This window comes from Bos taurus, chromosome 27, assembly GCF_002263795.3.
Source record: "Bos taurus isolate L1 Dominette 01449 registration number 42190680 breed Hereford chromosome 27, ARS-UCD2.0, whole genome shotgun sequence".
Taxonomy (NCBI): domain Eukaryota; kingdom Metazoa; phylum Chordata; class Mammalia; order Artiodactyla; family Bovidae; genus Bos; species Bos taurus.
The window spans coordinates 30,922,809-30,947,903 of NC_037354.1; the positions used below are offsets into that span (position 1 = coordinate 30,922,809).

At 40.5% G+C, this 25,095-nt stretch overlaps 1 protein-coding gene and 1 long non-coding RNA gene across 2 annotated transcripts in view; both read left to right on the forward strand.

Annotated features, from left to right (window-relative positions):
• UNC5D (unc-5 netrin receptor D) overlaps positions 1–25,095 on the forward strand; it is a 637,872-nt gene that overhangs the window by 190,249 nt on the left and 422,528 nt on the right. The window lies entirely within an intron of this gene.
• LOC132344093 (uncharacterized) lies at positions 204–1,078 on the forward strand. Its single transcript, XR_009493209.1, has 2 exons — positions 204–293; positions 822–1,078. It is a non-coding gene; the product is annotated as an uncharacterized lncRNA (long non-coding RNA).

Sequence of the window (25,095 nt, forward strand, 5' to 3'; positions counted from 1 at the left end):
ATTGGCACCAGTAATACAATTTACATTCTTAATAGTCCCTAGAATTACCAGAAATAAACACCAGGATTGTATCATCCTTGGGATGTTAGCTCAGACCAGCTCTTATAAAAGAGCTATGCTGTTGTTTCGTTGCTAAGTTGGGTCCAACTCTTTTGTGACCTCATGGACTGTAGCCCTCCAGGCTTTTCTGTCCATGGGATTTCCCAAGCAAGGATACTGGAGTGAGTTGCCATTTCCTTCTCCAGGGGATCTTCCCGACCCAGAGACTGAACCTGTGTGTCCTCCATTGGCAGGTAGATTCTTTACCTCTGAGCCAGCTTGGAAGCCCTAAAGAGCATACCTTCTTATAAAAGAAGATAAAATACTCATAAATGAAAATAGAACATAGATTCAAACGATTATATACAGAATGGATAAGCAACAAGATCTTACTATAGAGTATAATATCAGGTGCAGAATCACAGGATATTAAATAAATCAAACTAAAATAGAAAAGAACATAATAAGAATGTGTATATGTGTATAACTAAATCACTTTGCTGTACAGCAGAAATTAACACAGTAAAGCAACTATACTTGAATTAGAAAATAAATTGAGCAAAGTCCACTTAACCATGACACAGATACTGCTAAAAACATGGGGGGAAGAGGCCGAGAGAGAAATAGATGTGATGGTTCTGAGATTAGAAGGAAAATTTATGTCTGCTTGCATATCTCTTGTAAAGCCTTCCCATCATCAGAGATTTTCTTTTAAAAAAGTTGTAAGAGGGAAAGAGGCATTCCTTGTTCCAATTTCATTCTTCTCTTTTCCTTCCTGAAAGGTGGTACGGATAACTTACGCTGAACGATGTTGGATTCGTGATCTCTGAAGAAGAAGGTTTAGCTTCAGGACCAGGGACCAGACTTGATCGCTCAAGAGCCTTTGTGTAGCAGAATTTTATCAAAGTGAAAGAGGATGTAGAAAGCTTCTGGCATAGACATCAGAAGGGGGACAGAGATTGCCCCACTCCCTAGTCTTACCAAGGGAGCTATATACTTTTTTAATTGGTTATTACAGTAAATCAAAAGAATGTCTCAAGGCTGTAAAGATTTTACTAGACCCACTCCCAGAATTTACATTTTAAAATAACAGGATTAGTCAGAAGGTTTTCAAGGAGGAGAAACTGTTCTCAAGCAGGATACACTGTTATATAATACTTACTAAAGAGTTTAAGCTGAGTTGTTTTGTTGTGTAATCATCAGCTCTGGACTTAAAGAAAAAACCATTTTATGTGACTAAGACTAAGGAATGTAGGGAAAAAAAAGTTTGTCCTTTTCTTCTCCTTGAGAACGCCAGACCCCTATCTCCTCTTCGAGAGCCCTGGACCCCTCTCTCCTCCTCAGGGACCCCAGACTTCTTATCAACCTACCTAGAAATTGACTCTCATTTCCCCCTTTTCTTTTAGGAGAATTACATTACCAAGGGATAGGGATATCGTTTTCGTTCCATAACTACTTCCTGTTGTTGAAGGGTATCATTCCTAAATTGTTGAGGCAACATAAGTCTCCTAACTCTCACATTCAGGGTCTCTGATCCAGGGGCCCCAAGTAATAGTTGGAGGAGGCTGTGGCACTCCCAGAAGCCTGGACAACCAATTGTAACTTAAAAGCTTTTAGACGGTTAGAAACAAACCACATTTTACAATTACAGATGTAAGGCAAAACAGTCATTAACCTGAGTTAAAACATAATCAAAGGTAAAAGTTACATTTTGTTGATAGTTACGGTAGAGTAGATCTTGGACCAGAAGGGAATCTTACAAAATCCCTGTGCAGGCTGAGATCATCACCTGAGTCATCATATTCTAGAAGAAATTAAAGAGAAAACATGTCTGATATTTATGAGCCTTCTAGAATGAATGCCTTGAATGAAAATAGATAGCCAGACCCTTTTGGAAGCTTTCGAAAGAAACGGGCACAGTGGGCATTGTCCTGTGTAGATACTGCCACTCGTTATGCTTACTTTCAACTGTTAGACTATCCTCTTAGTGAAATGTGAGAAATATTGATCTTAATTTTGCCTCGTAAATTATGGATTTGACTTGGACAGCTTTTGCACAGTTGCATACCTTGGCACTCAGATCAGTCTTTGTATGATTGCATTTCTGCCCCATTATTCTCCTTCCAAGTGGGTAACCCAAAGGCTCCACATCTCAGTGTTAAAATCTAATCTGTAAGGAATCTGGTCTGATAATGCCATGTTGAGAGGCTTACAGAAAATGGGATGTGTCTCTCAGTGTCTCCTATCCTTCTAGGTTGGAATTAGAAATTTATGCTAACTCTCTGTTCTTATGAGACCCTAGGAGATTGGTTTTCTTGGGCCATCCACCCCCCTGACCAGTGCATTTGTCTGGTAATGGCTTTCATCTTCAACCCTCCAAATGCAGGAGGCATTAGGATTCTCCATCAGAAGCCTGTGTGATTATCCTTCCTTTCTTCCTACGACCTAACCCTTCTTTGCCCACAAAGAATAGTGAGAGGTTGAGAACTGTAACTGTTAAGGCATTGGGGGGAGTTGGATGCCCCTCAAATGATTCCATCCTGTTCTTTGTTCATCTAGGAATTCTGCATGAGTGTGGTAGCCCTCTTGGATTTTAAGGATCCAATGCTCATTGCTATTGTCACCCCAATCTTGGGAAACCACACCCTTGTGAGCATTTATTTTGGCTCATAAACCTGTTCTTTCCTCCCAGCGTCATTGTCAGATCTGCTGAGTCATTGCAAGGCAGGCATTAGCAGGTCCTCAGCGGCAGGGAATGTATGAGTTAACGTTTGTTAAGTGTTCGCTGTTTCTGCTTCCTGTCACCTGTATTTATTAATCAGACCAGGTCATCACATTCCACTGTGTAAATCACAGATGTGGAAAGCATACGTCATTTGTCATGCTCTCCCCTGTTGCTGAAACTCCTTGGTCAGCAAGCTCTCGTCGCCATGTCACGTTTATATGAGCTCCATTCAGGCCAGCTTCTCAGTGGTGATGCTGTGTGTTAATGTGTTTGGGTTGCTGGGTATCGTGGGCAGTCAGGATGGGCGGAGGAGAGGTGCTTCTGGATCCAGCCTGGAGCGTTATTGTTCTCGCCATTCCAAGGGCCACCATGTCGCATCTGCTATCAGTGACAACATACTAGTCACTGGAAACAGCCTTGAGAAGTACTGGAAGCACAAGAAAGGGTAAATACTTCAGTGTCTGGAATTCAGCTACAGTAAGAACAGTCTGCTGCTGATGTGGAGGATTATCTCAGATAGGATAGTCATCACCGTCTTCTTCAACCATCCCCAGAATGACTCAGTTCAGTTCAGTTGGTCAGTCGTGTCCAACTCTTCGCGACTCCATGGACTGCAGCACGCCAGGCTTCCCTGTCCGTCACCAACTTCCGGAGCTTGCTCAAACTCATGTCATCAAGTCAATGATGCCATCCAACTATTTCATCCTCTGTCGTCCCCTTCTCCTCCTCCTGCCTTCGATCTTTCCCAGCATCAGGGTCTTTTCCAGTGAGTCAGTTCTTCACATCATGTAGCCAAAGTATGATTGCTGCTGCTGCTGCTAAGTCGCTTCAGTCGTGTCCGATTCTGTGCGACCCCATAGACGGCAGCCCACCAGGCTCCCCCATCCCTGGGATTCTCCAGGCAAGAACACTGGAGTGGGTTGCCATTTCCTTCTCCAATGCATGAAAGTGAAAGTGAAGTTGCTCAGTTGTGTCTGACTCTTAGTGACCCCATGGACTGCAGCCTACCAGGCTCCTCTGTCCATGGGATTTTCCAGGCAAGAGTACTGGAGTGGGGTGCCATTGCCTTCTCTGAAAGTATCATTAGACCAAGCTAAATCCACATAGTCACTCCCGGTGGGGCAGGGTGCCCTGTTCCTGGGCCATCTTACCCTCTGGTCCCTCCTCTAACTTTTCTCCATATCCTCCCACTGAATCTTATCTCCTGCCAGCTCTCGGGTTTGCTGCCTGGAGATGCCATGTGGGTGTTGACATGCGCTGCCTGCACTTTTTCTGCTAGGCTGAGGTCCTGCAGATGGTGTTCCCTCTCCAGGCATGGCTCTCTAGGGACAGCCTGGGAGAGGACGTGAAGTCCCCATAGCCTCTCTCATACTGAAAACAGAAAGACATTCCAGTAAATGGTAACTTCTGGAACGTTTATTAGAAAATGCAAGGGTTTGTGGAGATGTGGTGGAAGAGAGGGTTTGCCCAACATGGTTAGAAATTTCTAGAGGACTAGGCCCCTTCATCGGAGAAGGCAATGGTACCCCATTCCAGTACTCTTGCCTGGAAAATCCCATGGATGGAGGATCCTGGTGGGCTGCAGTCCATGGAGTCGCTAAGAGTCGGACAGGACTGAGCGACTTCACATTCACTTTACACTTTCATGCATTGGAGACGGAAATGACAACCCACTCCAATGTTCTTTGCCTGGAGAATCCCAGGGACGGGGAGCCTGGTGGGCTGCCATCTCTGGGGTTCACACAGAGTCAGACACGACTGAAGCGACTTAGCAGCAGCAGCGGCGGCAGGCCTCTTCATGGTTTGGGAAGAGGCTGGGAGAGGTGATCAAATTTGAGGCACATATTTGAGGGACATAGTACCATCCTGATGCCCAGCAGTGGGTTTGAGAAGGAAGAGGAGAAATAGATACTAGTTATAAAGGGAGCAGGAGGAGAAGGGGGAAACAGGCTGAGATGGTTGGATGGCATCACTGACTCAACGGACATGAATTTGAGCAAACTTAAGGATATACTGAAGAACAGGGAAGCCTGGTGTGCTGTAGTTCATGGGGTTGACTTAGTGACTTAGCGGACATGACTTAGTGACTGAGCAACAACATAAAGTGAGCAGAGTTCTGGGGTGCGTGGATTTGGGAGAAAACTGGGGTTGCAGAGTATCTATACTTTTGCTCCGCACATTATGACCTGGGAAGAGCAGATGTGATCACCTAGTAGAGTCTTAGAAATGAAGATTCTTAGGCCCTATCCCAGAACTGTATCAAATTAGAATCTGCACCAAAAAAATTTGCATTAGTGTATAGGTGATTTACAGTGGTGTTAGTTTCAGGTGTAAAGCAAAGTGAATCCGTTATACATATATGTGTATATGTACACATATACATATCCTTGTTAAAAAAATTTAGAATCTGCATTTTAACATTTCCCAGATGACCTTTAGACACTTAAATTTGATCCATGCTGGTCTGTGCTAATAGTGGCTAAAGGGACTTTATATGTTAGGCTCTTGTGCCTTATATTCTTACCTACAAAATGAGAATTATTGTAGCTGCTTTACTATTGTTATAAATACTTTTAAAATAAAGCACTCATGCAACCAGAAACATTTTTGAAACCAATATGTGATCAGTGAGCTGTCAAGAGTTCAGAGACTTCCTACAAGGAATCTCATTTTCAATCTTGGCAGCAATTCCAAGCCAAGTGATGGTAGCTGCTCTCACCCAGATGATGTTGAAAAGAGGAGTCATTAGAAGTCAAAGATGGGAGAGAGGGGTGGTGTGTGTCTTAGAAATTAGGGAGTATATGATAAGTGTACATTGGTTCCCAATAAAAATAAGCCCTAAACTCTAATTTATACATTGCGTTGTTGTGAAATTTCAGCAGTCCTATGGACCAGATCTCAGCAGTGCCTGTGGAATCATGCTGACTGTATGGTTTGATCCATTGACTTTAAGTTGCCTTCAGAGACTTCCCTGGTGGTCCAGTGGTTAAGGCTTTGACTTCCAACACGGGGTGCAGGTTCCATCCCTGGTCAGGGGCTAAGATCCCACATGCCTTGTGGCCAACAAGCCAAAACAAAACAGGAGAAATATTCTGACAAATTCAATAAACACTTTGAAAATTGTCCACATAAAAAAAAATCCGGAAAAATATTACATAGAAAGGTGACCTGGCAATGGCAGTATGTATTTTATGCTAATTGGAAATAACCAATGTTAGATGTGCAAGGAGTTTTAAAAATATTTCCCTAAATGTGTTATTTCCATAAAGATGCATGTTTCTTTGGTAATGAAGGTTCCTCTAATGTTAAACTGTTTCCAGAAGTTGACATTCTCTGTTTACAACTTTTTTTTTTTTTTTTTACAAGTTCTGAAATCACATTATCACAGTTGATTCATTTTCTAATTTTCAACTTCATTTCTAGTTACAGCTCTGACCAGCTTTTAGCACTTCTTCCCTGAAGGAAAATATTATTACATGTGACTATATCTTTCCTTTTGGTGTGCTGAACTGGAGTATATAAAAATAATATCTGTGTGAATAAAATTTGCTGAATTTAGAATTCTGACATACGTAACTCAGAGTTTTAGTTGTATTCTAGGTTTGCAGATTTAAGTAGACCGAAAAGATAAATGTGCCATTAAATGTTTCTGAGCATTCTCTATTTATTAATATAGTATTCATTTAATTTAATTATGAAGTACAAGTTGATTCAGGAGGTTTTATCTCTCCTTCCATTTTATTATATCTTACCTTTGTTAGAAAATAGTGCCTCTGATGGAGAAGGCAATGGCACCCCACTCCAGGGTTCTTGCCTGGAGAATCCCAGGGAGGGGGAAGCCTGGTGGGCTGCCGTCTATGGGGTCGCACAGAGTCGGACACGACTGAAGCGACTTAGCAGTAGCAGCAGTGCCTCTGATAGGACTAGAGATAACAGCTTGGTCCTCCAGATTATAATTATTAATACCTTTTACTTCTTTAAAAAAACAGATCATCATGCTAAGTGAAGTAAGCCAGCAGACACTATCATACAAAATCACTTGTAAGTATAATCTTAAAAAAAAAAAAATGATACAAATGCATTTATTTACAAAATGGAAAGAGATCCACAGATGTAAAAAACAAACTTATGGTAACCAAAGGGGAAAGGACGGGGAAGGATAAATTAGGTGTTTGGAATTAACAGATATTAACCCTATGGAAAACAGAGAAGCAACAAGGGCCTGCTGTATAGCACGGGGAACTATATTCAGTGTCTTGTAATCTGTAATGGAAAAAATATGTATATACACACACATATATATTAGCTGGAATCGCTGTGCTATACACCTGAAACAAACACAGCATTCTAAATCAACTGGAATTAAAAAAAAAAAAAACAAACCACTGAACCTTCAACAATGTAAGTTGCTGCGGCTGAGTCACTTCAGTCATGTCCCACTCTGTGCGACCCCATAGACGGCAGCCCACCAGGCTCCTTCGTCCATGGGATTTTCCAGGCAAGAGTACTGAAGTAGATTGCCATTTCCTTCTCTGAATGTAAGTTGAATGCTATACAAAAGATGACAGTAGTTGGTAAACATTAATCATTTTTACATTGCATAATGGAGTATTGATAAATGATACATAGTCTCAAGAATTCATGGGAAATACATATTTTCAAGGATATCTTTACAGCGATAAAACTTAGTCACCCTAATTTTCTAAGACTGTGCTTTATCTGTCCTTTAAGCTAGTCCTGAAAGACTAGAGGAGAGTCACTTGGCACAGAAAAGTTTACAGAGTAAAGGACAGTCCTGCCTCAACTTTCAAAAATGCACTTTGCACAGAGCATTTGGTACTGAGGGAGGAGAGAAAGGAGCGGGAGGTACTTCAGTTTCCTTGAAGGGCTTTGTGAAGACTTTGATAGGACTTGAGATGACCTTCTAGATTTAGGAAACAGAAGAGTAAGGAAAACACATGAGCAAAGTCCCACAGGGGGTCAGTCGCCGTGAGGATGCTCAGTTCAGTTCAGTTCAGTCATTCAGTTGTGTCTGATTCTTTGCAACCCCGTGGACTGCAGCACACCAGGCCTCCCTGTCCATCATCAACTCCTGGAGCTTGCTCAAACTCATGTCCATCGAGTCAGTGATGCCATCCAACCATCTCATCCTCTGTCATCCCCTTCTTCTCCTGCCTTCAATCTTTCACAGCATCAGGGTCTTTTCCAAAGAGTCAGTTCTTTGCATCAGAAGGCCAAAGATTGGATCTTCAGTTTCAGCATCAGTCCTTCCATGAATATTCAGGACTGATTTCCTTTAGGATGGACTGGTTGGATCTCCTTGCAATCCAAGGGACTCTCTAGAGTCTTCTCCAACACCATAGTTCAAAAGCATCAATTTTTCTGTGTTCAGCTTTCTTTATAGTCCAACTCTCATATCCATACATGACATACATGACTACCATAGCTTTGACTAAATGGACCTTTGTTGACAAAGTAATGTCTCTGCTTTTTAATATGCTATCTAGGTTGGTCATAGCTTTTCCTCCATGGAGCAAATGTCTTTTAATTTCATGGCTGCAGTCACCATCTGCAGTGGTTTTGGAGTCTAAGAAAAGAAAGTCTGTGACTGTTTCCATCATTGTCACATCTATTTTCCATAAAGTGATGGGACCAGATGCCATGACCTTAGTTTTTTGAATGTTAAGTTTTAAGCCAGCTTTTTCAGTCTCCTCTTTCACTTTCATCAAGAGGCTCTTTAGTTCTTCTTCGCTTTCTGCCATAAGGGTGGTGTCATCTGCATATCTGAGGTTATTGATATTTCTCCTGGCAATCTTGATTCCAGCTTGTGCTTCATCCAGCCCAGTTTTTCTCATGATGTACTCTGCATATAAGTTAAATAAGCAGGGTGACAATATACAGTGTTGACGTCTGGCTCTAGGTGAGTGATCACACCATTGTGGTTATCTGGGTCATGAATAACTTTTTTGTGTAGTTCTTGTCTTCTTGCCACCTTTCCTTAATATCTTCTGCTTCTGTTAGGTCCATGGTGTTTCTATCCTTTATTTTGCCCATCTTAGCATAAAATGTTCCCTTTCTATCTCTAATTTTCTTGAAGAGATCTCTGTTTTTTTCCCATTCCATTGTTTTCTTCTATTTCTTTGCATTGGAATAACAGGCAAGTTTGGCCTTGGAGTATAAAATGAAGCAGTGCAACAGCTAACAGAGTTTTGCATAACAACATCCTCTTCCAATAACACAAGAGACAACTCTACACATGGACATCAGCAGATGGTCAATACTGAAATCAAATTGATTGTATTCTTTGCAGCCAAAGATGGAGAAGCTCTATACAGTTAGCAAAAACAAGACTAGGAACTGACTGTGGCTCAGATCATGAACTTCTTATTGCAAAATCCAGACCTAAATTGAAGAAAGTATGGAAAGCCACTAGACCATTCAGGTACAACCTAAATCAAATCCGTTACGATTATACAGTAGAAGTGACAAATAGATTCCAGGGATTAGATCTGATAGACAGAGTGCCTGAAGAAGTGTGGATGGAGGTTCATGACATTGTACAGGAGACAGGGATCAAGACCATCTGCAAGAAAGAGAAGTGCAAAAAGGCAAAATGGTTGTCTGAGGAGGCCTTACAAATAGCTGAGAAAAGAAGAGAAGCTAAAGGCAAAGGAGAAAGAAAGATATATTCATCTGAATGTAGAGTTGCAATGAATAGCCAGGAGAAATAAGATAGCCTTCCTAAGTATGTGTGTAAATATACACACATAAATATAAGTAAAAAACATTTCCTAGTAATATTTTGGGGCATAACTATTTTTGATTGTCCAGTGATACACTTTCAGATAGATACAGCATGCACATACAAACCATTACGCTGAATTTGATCGCTTTCTGAGAAGAATCCCTAGACCACATGATAGAAATAAAGGTTTTTAAAATGGAAGACTAAACTGTAATTATTCCCCTACTTTTAGATCATTTGGTATCAACTGTTTACCTAGGAAAGGTTGTGATCATATCATTTTTGACAAAATCTTTTAATGCAAGTATTTTAAAAAATTGTTATTTGGAAAGAAACCAACAATATCTGTTTCAAACATGTTCAGATATAATGATTTGTTTTCCGTGTTTCTCTTTTTCTAGTTCACTCAGATTTTAAACATTAAAGAGCTCTTTTGTTCTCTTGCCTTCTTTGTAATTGCTTGTGTTCTTGATCATTTTTAAAAATATATAATGTATAAATGACTATTTCAGAATGCACATCCTTATTTTGAAAATGATAAGAGTCTTAACTCATCAGGTGAAAAAGGACAGGATATAAAAGTCCATTACAACAACCAACATTTTTGTGTATGTTTGTGTGTGGTCTTGTTACGCTGTGTTAAACTACAGTTACATGGCGAGTCAAATCTGGACAGTTAGCCCCAGTGTTACTGCCTTCTGCTAGCGTTTGGTCTTTCCCTTTACATGGCTGACAGTGCATGGATGCAATGTGTTATTTAACAGAAAAATAAAGGAAAAGCAGAAACAATATTTCTTGTATTAAATAGAAGCGTATACAACTGTTGAATGCTCCAATGCAGCCACTAATGAAAACTCATACTCACTTGCAAGAGTTTAGAATGTAACCAAACATTTAGATAAGTAGGTAGGTAGAGATAGAAACAGAGAGAGAAAAAAAATCTATTTTTTCCACAAAAACCCATGTATTTAAGTTTCTTAAAATGTATTTGTAATTTAGTTAATGTATAGTTCAGGCCTCTTGGTACATGCCCAGAGTCATATAATCACCCTCATATTCAAGATGCCAAGCACTTCTGTTATCCCCAGAGGTCTCCCTCCTGTGACCACTTTGTCGTGAATCACTCCCTCCACTCTTTATCTGTGGTATCCACTGATCTCTATCGTTTTGTGTTTTCCAAAATTTCCTGTTTAATTAATAGAGTAGGTAGCCTTTTAAATGTAATTTATTTCACTTATGATAATGCCTTTGTGTTTCGTCCATATTGTGATATGTACTGCTGCTGCTGCTGCTAAGTCACTTCAGTCGTGGTCCGACTCTGTGCGACCCCATAGATGGCAGCCCACCAGCCTTCCCCATCCCAGGGATTCTCTAGGCAAAAACACTGGAATGGGTTGCCATTTCCTTCTCCAGTGCATGAAAGTGAAAAGTCAAAGTGAAGTCGCTCAGTCGTGTCTGACTTCGTGACCACATGGACTGTAGCCTACCAGGCTCCTCCGCCCATGGGATTTTCCAGGCAAGAGTACTAGTAGTAGTCTATTCCTTCTTATTTCTAAGTTGCATCCCATTGTATGGATGTACTGCAGTTTGTTTATCCAGTCATTGAAAGATATTTGAATTATGTACCATTTTGGACAACTGTGATTAGAAAATGCTTTAAAAATTCTCATGCAGGTGTTTCTATGGACCTAAGTGCATTTTTCCTGGATAAATATATATCATTGGAAATGCTAGGTCTTATGGTAAGTATAGATGAACTTTATTTATAAACAACTCTTCTGCAAACAAGCTATACCATTTTGCATTCCTGCCGGCAGTGTATGAGAAATCCAGTCTCTAGATCTAGAGAGGTCTATTGGTATTATTCCTTGGTATTGTCAGCTTTTGTTGTTGTTTTAATTCTTAGGTTTCTAATAGCTAGAATGTCTTATTATGGTCTTATGTTTTCCAAAAACATTTTTGAGAATCTTTTTTTGACATCTGTCTATCTTATTAGACATACATATATCTTCTTTGGGGTTGTGTATGCTCATATCTTTCACTTATTTATAAATTGGGAGTTTTGTTATTTTGTGGAATTTTGAGAATTTAAACATATTTTCTGAATACAAGGTTGGTTTGTTTTTACTAGATATGCAAGTTGAAAGCAGTTTTTCCAGTCTGGGGCTTGTCTTTTCCTTTTACACCATGTTTAGAAAGTTCTCAACTGTAGCAAAGTCTCATTTATTGAGTTTTTCTTCTGCAATCATAGTTTTTATTTAATATCATATCTAACATCAAAACTAGCTCACCAAACCCAAAGTTCAGTGTATTTTCTTTTATGTTTTCTTTTCTAAAAGGTATAATTTTACATTTTTATACAGATCTACAGTCCACTTTGAATTAATTTTTATACAAAGTGTGATTTATGTGTTTAGGTAGGTTCTTCTCTTTGTTGTTTTCATCTTCTTCATCTTTTTCTTTCCCCATATAGACTATCCAGCTGCTAGAGCACCATTTGTTGAAAAAACTCTTTTCTCCATTGAATTGCCTTTATATTTTGTGAAAAATTAGTTGACTGTATTTGTGTGATTCTATTTCTTGGTTTTCTTTTATGTTCCATTGGGCTGTTTCTCTATTCTTTCACCAATATTGCATTCTCTTGATTACTGTCATTTTACACTAAGTCTTGAAATTGGGTCGGGTGTGTCCAGCTTTGTTCTTTTCAGTATTGTTGACTATTGAGTGCCTTTGCCTTTCCATAGAAATTTTAGATTCAGCATGTCAATATCTACAAAAGAAATGTTGCCAAGACTGGGATTTTGTTGAATCAGTAAAATTCTCCCCAATCAATAAAATTGGGGAGAATTGACATTTTAAGAAAAATGAGTATTCCCGTCCATGAGCAGGGATATCCCTCCATTTGTTTAGGTCTTGGATTTACATTTCACTGAGGATTTATATCTAACTGTGCTTTATAGAAAACCTAGTTAACTCCTACTAGTGTCTAGTATGTTGTAAACATTTAGTATATATGTATTGGATAAAGTAGCAGCTTAGCAAAGATATAATTGATTTTGCCTTTTCTCCTCATACCCTTGAAAGAAGGGGAACCTTTAGGGGATTAAGGAAAGTGCACTTAAAAATTTTTTTTAAGACAAAAGAATCCTTTGGGAAAAGCACTCCAAAACTTATTAAGCTCAGTAGCCAAAATTAAGTTTTGGTATAATAATAATCATCATCATGGTAGTGCCTTTTATCTTTTAAGATTTTCTGATGTGGAGTGTCTTTTTTAAAGTCTTTTGTTGAATTTGTTACATTATTGCTTCTGTTTTATGTTTTTATTTTTTGACCACAAGGCATATGGGATCTTAGCTGCCCAACCAGGGGTGGAACCAGCATTCCTTGCATTGGAAAGTGAACTCTTAACCACTGGACCACCAGAGAAGTCCCACTAGTACCTTTTACTTTTGAAAGGGAGAAGGTAGCAAGTGGCTTTGTAAGGCAGGGTAAGTTTGTTTTTCAAACCATTCCCTGCCCCTGCTCTGCATGTCCCTCCAGCCTGGGCAATGTTAGGAATCTCTGTATGGTGGAGTAGAAGGAGGCTTCAGTGCCCCTCTCTTCCAGTGATTATCCCTTGTTTCATTTCATCAGGACACCTGTGTTTCCAGTGGACTCTTACCCAGACATGCAGTCAAAACAGATAAAAGTAGAGCCGCTCAGGCTGAACTAGACTCCACAGAGATATTTGAAAGCTGTGTATCATGACTGCAATGATGAGAAAACTGAGCCTCAGTGAGATTATATAACTTCCCTAGGGTCACACAACAGATTGTTCTAAAAGTATAAATGGAGTTGCCATCTTCTGATTCTTAGGACAAGGCTCCAAATGACTGCCTTTTCAGATTTTCCTCAACTAAAGTTTATGTTTCTATGGGAACTATGTTTCTTATCTCCCTTGTCTGATATAGTGAGACACATGACTAGACTCAGTCATGTCCGACTCTTTGCAACCCCATGGACTGTAGCCTACCAGAATCTTCCGTCTATGGGATTTTCCAGGCAAGAGTACTGGAGTGGGTTACCATTTCCTTCTCCAGGGGATCCTCCCGACCCAGGAATTGAACCTGGGTTTCCCGTATTGTAGGTAGAGGCTTTACTGTCTGAGCCACCAAGGAAGTCCGACTAGACTCTGTCGTAGCCTTAATATTTGATTCAAGAGGAGGATGTTGGAGGCTCCTCCCCACAGAGTGAAGGAGCCCTCATTGATGGCTAAATATCTACGATGAGTATGTTACTATTTTATGTTTTTCTCCTGATGCAGGTGGAAAATACTGACAGACTTGGAAGAGAGATTCCTGAAAACCAGGTGTCAGATTAGTTTAAGGACCCTTCCTGGAACAGGGCAGTGCTTTTCCACCAGGGACCCCTGGCACCCCAGGCAGCAGCGCTGAGGCCTCCGGGCTTCCAAAGTGTGTGTTCTCTTTGCAGGAAATGGTCTCCTGCTATCTCTGAATGGAGGGAAGGTCATCCTAAGATATAACAGTTAAGCTGTTTAAACTGGTTGCATTTGCAATTCTTTAGTCACAACTGGAAAAAAAAAAAAAGCACAACCTAAAGTTGAAAATTATGTTTTATTTGGCAGTCTTAAGCGTGGAAAGCAGCCTGGCAGATCACTCTGAGGGACTGCTCTGAAGATGTCAGGGAGGAGCCAGGGTGAATAGGAGTTTCTGCAACAAAATTGAGGGGCTCGGAGCATCAAAAGATGACTATTAATGAAAGAAAACCAGATAGCCCAAGTTAATGAATTTAGCACTGTTTTACAGAAGATGCTGGGCTCATTGAAATCATTCTTCTGAAGTGGGCCTTAGCTAGCTCGGGCCAGTGTCCTGCTTTTCTCGGTCCTGAGGCCCCTCAGGGTGTGCTGCTGTGCACAGCTGCAGAGGCTGACAGCTTGGTGGCAGGAGGCCTGTTTGTCTCCATCCTGAGTTCCCTCCGGGCTCACCATCAGGGGCAGAAGTAGTGGCCGATGGCTTGACGGCTGCAACATCCTTTGTTTGCTGATATTGCAGGTAGCATTCCTTGTCTATAACAGGAATTGGATTTTCTGGGTATTTTGTGAAGATACAGAAGAACTACAGACATACCTGGGATGAGTCGTACCTGAAACTGCAAATACCATTCCTGATTTCAGAGTAGCTGTGTCATCTCTTTTCTAGCCCTCTGTTTCCTGTGGAGCAGAGGCTTTGTGAATGTCACTTTCTCATGTGCAGTGCTGGGCACATAATAGACAGTGACCACGTTTTGCCTGAATTGAACGACTTGAGTGAATGGAATGGTTCTTATTTAGATCTCAGGTTGAATGCTACCTCTGTAGAGAAGTCCTCCCTGGCCACCTTACCTGTGCACAGACCCCACGTTACCCTGGATTTCATTACCCAGCTTTACATCTCGTCTTGGAAATAGCACTGACATTGTAGTCCATCTGTATTTACTTATTTATAGAATTTTATTTATTTACAGCTGTGCTGGATCTTCATTGCTGCATAAGGGCTGTCTCTAGTTGCTGTCGCTGGGGCTGCCCGTCATCATGGTGTGTGGGCTTCTCCCTGCGGTGACTCCCCTTGTGGCCGAGCAGAGGCTCTAGCGTGCAGGCTCATTAGTTGTGAGCATAGGCTTAGTCGCTCTGGGGCATGTGGGATTTTCCTGGACCAGGGATCGAACCTGTATACCCTCCAGTGGCAGGCAGATTCATAACCACAGGACCACCAGACAAGTCCTTATATTTGTTTATTTGTCTTTCTTCCTCCTCTAGAATATCATCTCTAGGAGGGCAAGGGCTGTGTCCATTTTGCTTACCAATGTGTATGCACAGTACTTAGAAAAGTCCTTGGCATCTTGTGTTAAAAAGTGTGCTGTAGGTGTTCCTCGATTGAATGAATGATGATTCTTTTTTTTTTTATTTTGAATGATGATTCTTACCGCTTGGAATGATTCTACTCAAAATGAAAGAAGTGATCACATATCACTTAGGTCCTATCCTATCCCTGTGACACTAGGAAAATATTGAAGAGATGGGAAGGGGGTGGTCTTTCTCATTCTCAGAACATCTTTTGTTGAGAAAAGTTTGTCATGTGCTGTAGTTGACCTCCTTGTTTTTCCTGATGGTTTTTATACCTGTTACTTTGTTGGTGTCTAAACAGCCTCTGGTAAATATCGGTGTTCTATTTTACATCTACTTCAGTATAAATGCTTCAGGTGTACCTTGAATGCAATATTGGCTCTTAGGTTTCCTGAGAGCCTGCCATGTCCTATTTTTAAAACTCTCCAATGGGCACCAGTGAGGAATATCCTGAAACTGTCCACACTGACAGTAATAGAGATAAAGTGCCCAGATGGGTGGTCTTGCCTCTTCTTATCGGATCTTATGCTAAAAATATAAGCACTACTGGGTTAAGTGAAAACAAATGATTTGGCAGAAACTTCAGAGAGGTTCCCTGGGGCTAAGGCTGCTCCCTGTTTTTAGTGCCTATGTCCTCTGCTCTTTGCATGCAGTGACAGAAAAAAAACATGTACTTCAAATCAGAATGAGCTGGCATCTTATCCTAAACACCAAGGGTTCTTTATGACCACAGGCAGCATACTTAACCTCTCCTTGCCATGGTTTTATCATCTTTAATATGACACAGTGGAGTCTTTTTTTTCCAGAATGAGAATCCTAAAAAATGAGTCAATCCATGCAAATAAAGCACTCTGAGCCTTTCAGAAAGAAAATTCTTACAGTAAGATAAGACGTTGGTAGACTGGCCCTTCCGTTCATTGTTCCGATGAGCTTTTCCTACTGAGTAGACAGCTTGCTATCTGGTTGGGGAAACTGCTCTGGTGTGTTCCTTCCTGTCTGTCATGCACAACTAGTTAGATGTTTGTTCTAACTCCCAGGTCTAGTCATCTAGAAATAGAACCTGACTCTGACTACACTGAGAGCCGCAGAAAACTCTTTGGAGAGGAAGGCAAGTATGCAGTCTACAGAGATAGTTTTACAGCTCACGTGCGGGTCTCGCTGGATTTCTTTTCAGCATAGAAAATGACCTGGTTCTATTGAATTTCACTGTCAGGGTGGTTTCTTGTTTACCTTGAGTGGCAGCAAAGGCACCAGCTAGCGGATTGTGCCAGGAGCTGCATACAAGAGTTTGGCAGTTCTGCTTTGTTTATTTAAAGGGGCAACGGTGAATTAGTCTGTGCAGTTAATGCAAAACAAATCTACATTAGCCGTGTTCTATGTCCCTGCCTTCTAGATTTCTGAAGATATTCCTCTTAGGTTTCTTAATTAGAGATTCTGATTTCCAGTGCCCCCTTTTTTGCTGTCTTAGGCAAATTGAAGATGGACAGCTGGAGACTAGGATTTTAACAGACTTTGGCGGGGGGGAAACCAAAGCCTTTTATCTGTTTGTTCCTTTCCCTCTTAAACTCATTAAAAATATAATCAGAAGCCTGATGCTACCTAGAGCTTTATACAACATCATTTTAAGTGTAAAGATAGCAACTGTCACTGTCCTGATGACAGGCGTTAAATGGGCTGGTGGTTGATGGTGGTGGTGATGATAATGGTGATGATGATGGTTATCCTTTGACTTTCTGCCATCAACTAAGTCACATGACAAAATGTAAAAGGAGATAATTTGATCCTGATGAAAGGGTCTCTCTGCCCAGGGAACTTGTAATCATGCTCCAAGCCCCAAATAGCTAGAGTTCCTCGGATCATCCATTCAACTTAAGAGAAAGCCTGAGATCTTTTCAAATGCTATGTGAAAGTAGTGAGCCTGGCCTAAGAAATCAGAAAACGTGGAACTACTTTAATCCATCTCTTAAATCAGAAGCAGAGAGTTTTTCTTTTTGTTCCTAGTAGAACATTGTAGCATTGAATTTCATAGAGCATAGATATTACATCAGTGGGTCCTAATGCTGGCTGCCCATTAGGCTTATTTCAGGAGCTTTAAGAATTACCTGTGTCCTGTAACCTCAAGGATCCTCAGATTCTTGATTGTGTTCAGACCCAGCTGTGAGTATATTGTTTGTAAAGCTCCCTAGCTGGTTTTAAAGCACCATTAAGGTGGAGACCCACTTGTTTTGGCATTAACTGATTCTACAAGCTCAATTTCCCTCCATTTCTTTTCTATTAATCTTACTGGATTATCTTCAGTAAAGATATCATAGAAATCCAAAAGAGATCCTAGAACTTCTGGTAAAATTATGTTTTTAAGTCACTCATCAGTGGGCATCGAGACTTATGTCTTCTTTGTGATCTCTTGAGTATTTATGTTAAATGTTATAGAAGAGGAAAGATTTTTCCTCTATCTTTCTAGCTTCTTTGATTTCAGTTCAGTTGCTCAGTTGTGTCTGACTCTTTGTGACCCCATGTACTGAAGGACGCCAGGCCTCCCTGTCCATCACCAACTACTGGAGTTTACTCAAACAATCGAGTCAGTGATACCATCCGACAATCTCATCTTCTGTCTTCCCCTTCTCCTCCCACTTTCAATCTTTTGCAGCATCAGGGTCTTTTCAAATGAGCAATTTCTTCATATCAGATAGCCAAAATATTGGAGTTTCAGCTTCAGCATCAGTCCTTCCAATGAATATTCAGGGCTGATTTCTTGTAGGATGGACTGGTTGGATCTCCTTGCAGTCCAAGGGACTCTCAAGAGTCTTCTCCAACATCGCAGTTCAAAAGCATCAATTCCTCAGTGCTCAGCTTTCTTTATAGTCCGACTCACATATCCATACATGACTACTGGAAAAAACCATAGCTTTGATTAGACAGACCTTTTTGGCAAAGTAATGTCTCTGCTTTTAAATATGCTGTCATGGTTGGTCATAGCTTTTCTTCCAAAGAGCAAGAGTCTTTTAATTTCATGGCTGCAGTCACCATCTGCAGTGATTTTGGAGCCCAAAATAATAAAGTCTCTCACTGTTTCCATTGTTTCCCCATCTATTTGCCATGAAGTGATGGGACCAAATGCCATGATCTTAGTTTTCTGAATGTTGAGTTTTAAGCCAACTTTTTCACTCTCCTCTTTCACTTACATCAAGAGGCTCTTTAGTTCTTCTTGGCTTTCTGCCATAAGGGTGGTATCATCTGCATATCTGAGGTTATTGATATTTCTCCTGGCAATCTTGATACCAGCTTGTGCTTCATCCAGCCCAGTGTTTCTCATGATGTACTCTGCATATAAGTTAAATAAGCAGGGTGACAATATACAGTGTTGACATACTCCTTTCCCAATTTGGAACCAGTCTGTTATTCCGTGTCCAGTTCTAACTGTTGCTTCCTGACCTGCATACAGATTTCTCAGGAGGCAGGTCAGGTGGTCTGGTATTCCCATCTCTTGAAGAATTTTCCACAGTTTGTTGTGATCCACACAGTCAAAGGCTTTGGCATAGTCAATAAAGCAGAAATAGATGTTTTTGTGGAAGTCTCTTGCTTTTTTAATGATCCAATGGATATTGGGAATTTGATCTCTGGTTCCTCTGCCTGTTTTAAATCCAGCTTGAAGATCTGGAAGTGTACAGTTAATGTACTGTTGAAGCCTGGCTTGGAGAATTTTGAGCATTACTTTGCTAGCGTGTGAGATAAGTGCAATTGTGCAGTACTTGGAGCATTCTTTGACATTGCCTTTCTTTGGGATTAGAATCAAAACTGACCTTTTCCAGTCCTGTGACCACTGCTAAGTTTTCCAAGTGTACTGGCATATTGAGTGCTCCAGTTTCACAGCATCATCTTTTAGGATTTGAAATAGCTCAACTGGAATTCCATCACGTCCACTAGCTTTGTTCGTAGTCATGCTTCCTAAGGCCCACTTGACTTTGCATTCCAGGATGTCTGGCTCTAGGTGAGTGATCACACCATTGTGATGATCTGGGTCTAGCTTCTTTAGGCAAATGTAATAATTAAATGGAGTTACGACAGTTTAGTGGATGAAAGATAACTTTAATTACATGTGTATGGGACCCTCCATAAGAATCTGAGACCCGTAGCCATCTGGTAATTGAAGTTTATGGCCATCCTGAGCTAAGGAGAAGAGGGGCAGGGGTTTGGAGCTTTAAAGGAGGGAAGAAGGCAGTTCACATGGAGATGGAGATGTTGTTTGCCATGCCCTGTAGAGGTCATGGTACTTGGAGAAAGTTGGAAAACAAAAAAAAAAGACACAGGCGCTGTGTGCTCCCACTGACACCATACGTAGCCCACACTCTTGTAGTTATCATTGGTGATAGCTCTCTTCCTGGACCAAGCACGCTGTCTAAACTCTTTTAGGCAATTAAAAGTGAAAGTGTCAGTCATTCAGTCTTGACTGACTCTTTGCGACCCCGTGAACTGTAGCCCATTAAGAGGCCGTCAAAAGCTCTTCCTGAGACTTTGCGGCCTCAGTTGTCTTCTAGTCAGAATAATCAACATGCCAGTGTGGCACATTTGGGGGAAGCTTATTCTGAACCCCTTCCATGTTTTAGTATAAGACTTGGGTTGTCATTAAAGTTTAGAATTTATGGTGATGACTTTGTTGTCATGTAGCTATAACATATGATATCTTATCTGCATATATTTTCAAAGTGTAGCCTTCTTTTTCTACCACTGATCTTATTATTAATATAACCTTGTCACAGTCTTCATTTGTCTTAATTAAAAAAAAAAAAATCTTCTAGCCTCGTTGTTAGCCTAATGGAAGTCTTCCAGTTCCTTATTCACCAACCTGAAAGTTTGGAATGAAAATGAACACTATGATTGACCATTATTCAGATTTCTTTTTTAAAAATGGGTATTTAAGAACAAAAACTTTAAAATGACCAAATAGCAGAGGAAGTTGAGCTTCTTGAAAAATTATAAATTGTTTTGTTTGTCCTATTTCTATGTAGGCTCTGACCTGGATGGAAATGTGCAAACTCTCACCTGTGAAGAAATTCTCTTGTCCATCACACTGGTGGTTTCATTTATTCCAAATTTTCCTCCAACCCCCAGCCATGCAGAGCAGCATATGGTATCTTAGCTCCTGGGCCAGGAATTGAACCCATGCCTCCTGGAGTGAGAATGCACAGTCTTAACCACTGGACCATCAGGGAAGTTCCCTCCAACTCTTTAAGTGTCAATTTTCCAGATCACAATAATCTTGAGGTCTTTTCCAATCTCAGTAGTGAACATGGAAATATGCGCTGGTCCCTGAACAGGAAGACTCATTATTTTTCGCTATCTGTTGTCACTTATTAGAAAATATTCTCTAATAAACTGTCAGAGTGCTTAATGGAACTCAACTAGGACTGTGAATCCAACTTCTGCAGGGAACTGCTTCAAGGACCTAATGGCTAGACATTATCTCAGACCAACTGAATCAGAATTTTGTTTAGGGAGGGGAAGGTTTGGGAGTTAAATGAATGTATTAAAATTATCCAAGATACTCTGCTCAGAAAAAAAATTGCTTCTCCCAGTATTATTACAAAAATTATTGTAGGTTTTCTGCTGATAGTCTTGTAATTTGTTTCTAAATCTATAATTGATCTTGGCATAATTGTATAGGCTTACAATCTGACAGAATTCAGGATCTTTATTTTTTTCTAAATGGATAGTCAAGTGAGTCAATATAAGTAGGTGATTCTGATGTGAAGTTAGGGTTGAGAAGTAAATTCCCAAACCATGCTTGACTATGCAGTCCATCTGATTTATTTTTCCTTCTAATTGTATTTATTTATGTATTAAATAAGCGACAAATGCACATCATGAATTATTTACAGTCTATTCACAGTTACACAGAGAGGAAGAAGTCTCCCTCCTCCCTTTCCTCTCCCCTCGCCATTTAGTTTTCCTTTACCTCCCAAAGCAATCACTCTTTGGTTTCTCAAATATTCTCCATCGGATTCCTTTTCAATGAGTCAGCTATATATCAATACTTCTCTTACCCGTAGATCTTGGAGAGTGCCTGCAGCACCCTCTCACTTGCTATTAGAGAATTTTCCAGGTCATTACTGCGAATTTCCAGTTATCCACTGCTTCTTCTACTTCTGTGATTCTTATGTTCACTTTTAGTTATACCATTTCAGCCTTAAGTATTTCAGAAGATACACCGTTAGTCATGAAGGCCATGGTAGCTTCTCCTCTATGCTCCCCAACTTTCCTCAACTGTGTAAGCTACATCAAACTTAAAATTATTTTATGGATCTAAAAAATGAATGGCAAAGGAATAGAAAGACAACTGAAGTTATACTGAAATATTTGGGTTTGATTTCTTTGGGAAATGCATTTTGTACACGGTGAAGTACTTAACAAAGTGGAGTTTTATTATTGCGACTGCTGTTGACATCACCCTTATCGGATGCAAGATTCCAGGATACCAGAAAGGGTTAGGCATAACTATAGGAAGACTGACTTGCTCTAGGGATTGTCCCTGCTGACCACATAGTTAGATTAATCATTCAGTCAGAAAAAGAGGAGCAGATTTTAGGCATAGAAAGGAAATGTAGAGAGCAAGATTAAAAAAAGAAGCAGGTAGCTCAGCCCCGCACCGCTCCAAAATTAGTTTCCTATCGTCCCTGACTTTTTTGACTTAAAAATGACTAAGCACGAACTTGAATTTGGCATTTTTAAAATCACTGGGATGACCCAGAGGGATGGTACAGGGAGGGAGGTGAGAGGGGGGTTCAGGATGGGGAACACGTGTACACCCATGGTGGATTCATGTTGATGTATGGCAAAACCAATACAATATTGTAAAGTAATTAGCCTCCAATTAAAGTAAATTAAATTAAAAAAATAATCAAATCAGTCTTTCATAAGCAAGTGGCTCTCTAAAGGCCTGGACAATGTAAATGTAAAAAATCAGTAGTTAGCCATAAGACAGAAAGTTGACGACTGCCCTCAAAACGTCTAATTAGGATAAATACACGAAGAAAACACAGGTGGTCTAACTGTCTTTAGTTTTGTTGTGGTTTAGAAAGTATTTGAATTTATGACATTTCTTTTCTCAGAATCAAGGCCTAAGTAACTGTTGTGATTTTTCCAACTGGGCGAGAAGGTGTGTGTGACCTTGATTTATAAGCGATGACATGCCATAGTCAGGTTTGTGTCAGTTGTAGGCAAACTTCATCTGAAAGACAGCAGGTGAATATATTAATATAAAAATAATTGTATAGGTTTCATTAAGTGAATTTTAAAAATTATTAAAGTATTGTTGATTTATAATATTGTGTTAGTTTCAGATGTACAGCATAGTGATTCAGGATTTTTGCCTATAATATTTTGTTATAGGTTATTTGGAGATACAGAGAAGGCAATGGCACCCCACTCCAGTAGTCTTGCCTGGAAAATCCCATGCATGGAAGAGCCTGGAAGGCTGCAGTTCATGGGGTCGAGAAGAGTCGGACACGACTGAGTGACTTGACTTTCACTTTTCACTTTCATGCATTGGAGAAGGAAATGGCAACCCACTCCAGTGTTCTTGCCTGGAGAATCCCAGGGACGGGGGAGCCTGGTGGGCTGCCGTCTATTGGGTCGCACAGAGTTGGACACGACTGAAGTGACTCAGTAGCAACATTTTGAGATAAAGGGTATAAATTCCTGTGTGATACAGTAAATCCTTATTGCTTATCTGTTTTTTATATAATCGTTTGTATCTGTTCATCCTATACTGCTAGTATCTCCCTCCCAACCTCCTTTTCCCCTTGGGTAACTAGTTTGCTCTCTGTCTGAGTCAAATTGGTGGAGCCACTATGGAAAACAGTATGGAAGCACTTTAAGAACTAAAAATAGAACTACCATATGACCCAGCAATTCCACTCCTGGGTACAATCTGGAGAAATGAAAATGCTGCTTTGAAAAGACACATGCACTCCCATGTTCTTAGCAGAACTGTTTGCAAGAGCCAGGTGAGTCAGCAGGTAAAGAACCTGACTGAAGCGTGTAGGAGGCCCAGGATCGATCCCTGGGCTGGGAAGATCCCCTGGAGAAGGGAATGGCTACCTAGTGCAGTATTCTTGCCTGGAGAATCCCATGGACAGAGGAGTCTGGTAGGCTACAGTCTATGGGGTCACAAAGAGTCGGACACGACTGAGTGACTAACACACAAGATATGGATGCACTTAAGTGCCCATCAACCGAAGATGTGGTATGTAATTATATAGTTTTTAAAGTCCATGATTATCATTGCGATGGAACTTGACCATTTGAAGGTCCTTTAAAATGAACTGTTTGAATGTGGGGTCTGCTCTTGGGAGTTAATATCCAGAACTCTGTTGAGGGAACATGTGCTGGGTGATTTTTACATCAGATTCAGTGGGGCAAGATGAATTCAGGTACTTGTATTAGGTTTGGATATACATTTTAAGTAGGATTGATATGGCTGAGGAGTGGGCTGTACAAATGATTTATTTTCTCCAATAGAGCCATTAAAAAAAAAAAAAAGTGGGCAGAAAAGCAATATATCATGAAGTGGATCAGCCAGTATAGCACTCCCTTCTTATTTTGCTTGAAGTAACAGGTCAAACATATATGACTTTTTTTTTTAATGACATGAGTCTAAGTGTTACACAAATAAATTTTCTCTTTTAAACACGCTAATGTCTTTTCATCTGCTTATTTATTATGACATGCGTTCACCTCTTGGTTATTAAATTTCCCTGTTGAAATGAAAACTGTCTCTTCATTTTAAAAGTGATTGCCAGAGAGACACCCCGGGCATGCTTATATTTCTCCTTTCATATTTCTAAGTCAACCAACAAAAGAGTCATTATCCCAGATTCCACAGATGTGAGGTGTCCAAGGCAGCATATTTGTGTCACACTGTATGAGACTTTTGCCTCTGATGTCTGGGTTCTAACTACGCTCACTTCCAGCTCCACTGAACAGCACTAGGTGAGGTAGTTTTAATCAGGTGAGTGCATTCATTTCTTCTGGAAAGCCCGGAGCTCTCCTCTTTCCAAGCCCTACGCCTGCTGCTGAGAGTGTTGAGTTTTGAAAACAGAGTTGGGGTTCAAACTGCTTTAAAGCTATTTGGTGTTGTATATTATTTCTATTTAATTAAAAGCCAGTCGGTCCTGCTCTTTTTGCTTCTCACTGCCCAGGGCTCACATCAGCGGTGTTCAGAACTAATCTCAGTGGTTTATTGTAGTTAGCCCTGCCCCCCTTAGTTTTCCAACAGCTACCTCACAGCCTCTGGGGAGCAGTTGTTATCGGAGATTCAACCTGTTCCCTTCCAGGGCTGGAGAGTTGCTGCCAGAATTTCATTTCATTTTTGTCCCATCTGCAGGTGCCAGAAGCTGGCTTCATACTTGACATGTAGTGGCATTTGGGGCATATTGTTCATTTCAATAGACATTAATGATGATTTTAAATCCTTTATTGCAGACCAGCTTTTCCACATGCTATAGACCCCCATTACAGGCTGGTTGAGCACAGAAGTACCTCTGCTGAATTGAATAAATGCTAAAAGCTTTTTATCTCCTGTCTTCACAGTGTATGATAGAATGCCATTCATAGTCTGGGCAGGATTCCTGATTGTGACGCCAACAAATAAACAAACCAAAAAGAAAATCAATAAAAGGTGGGAATTCATCGGAACAAAAGCCGTCT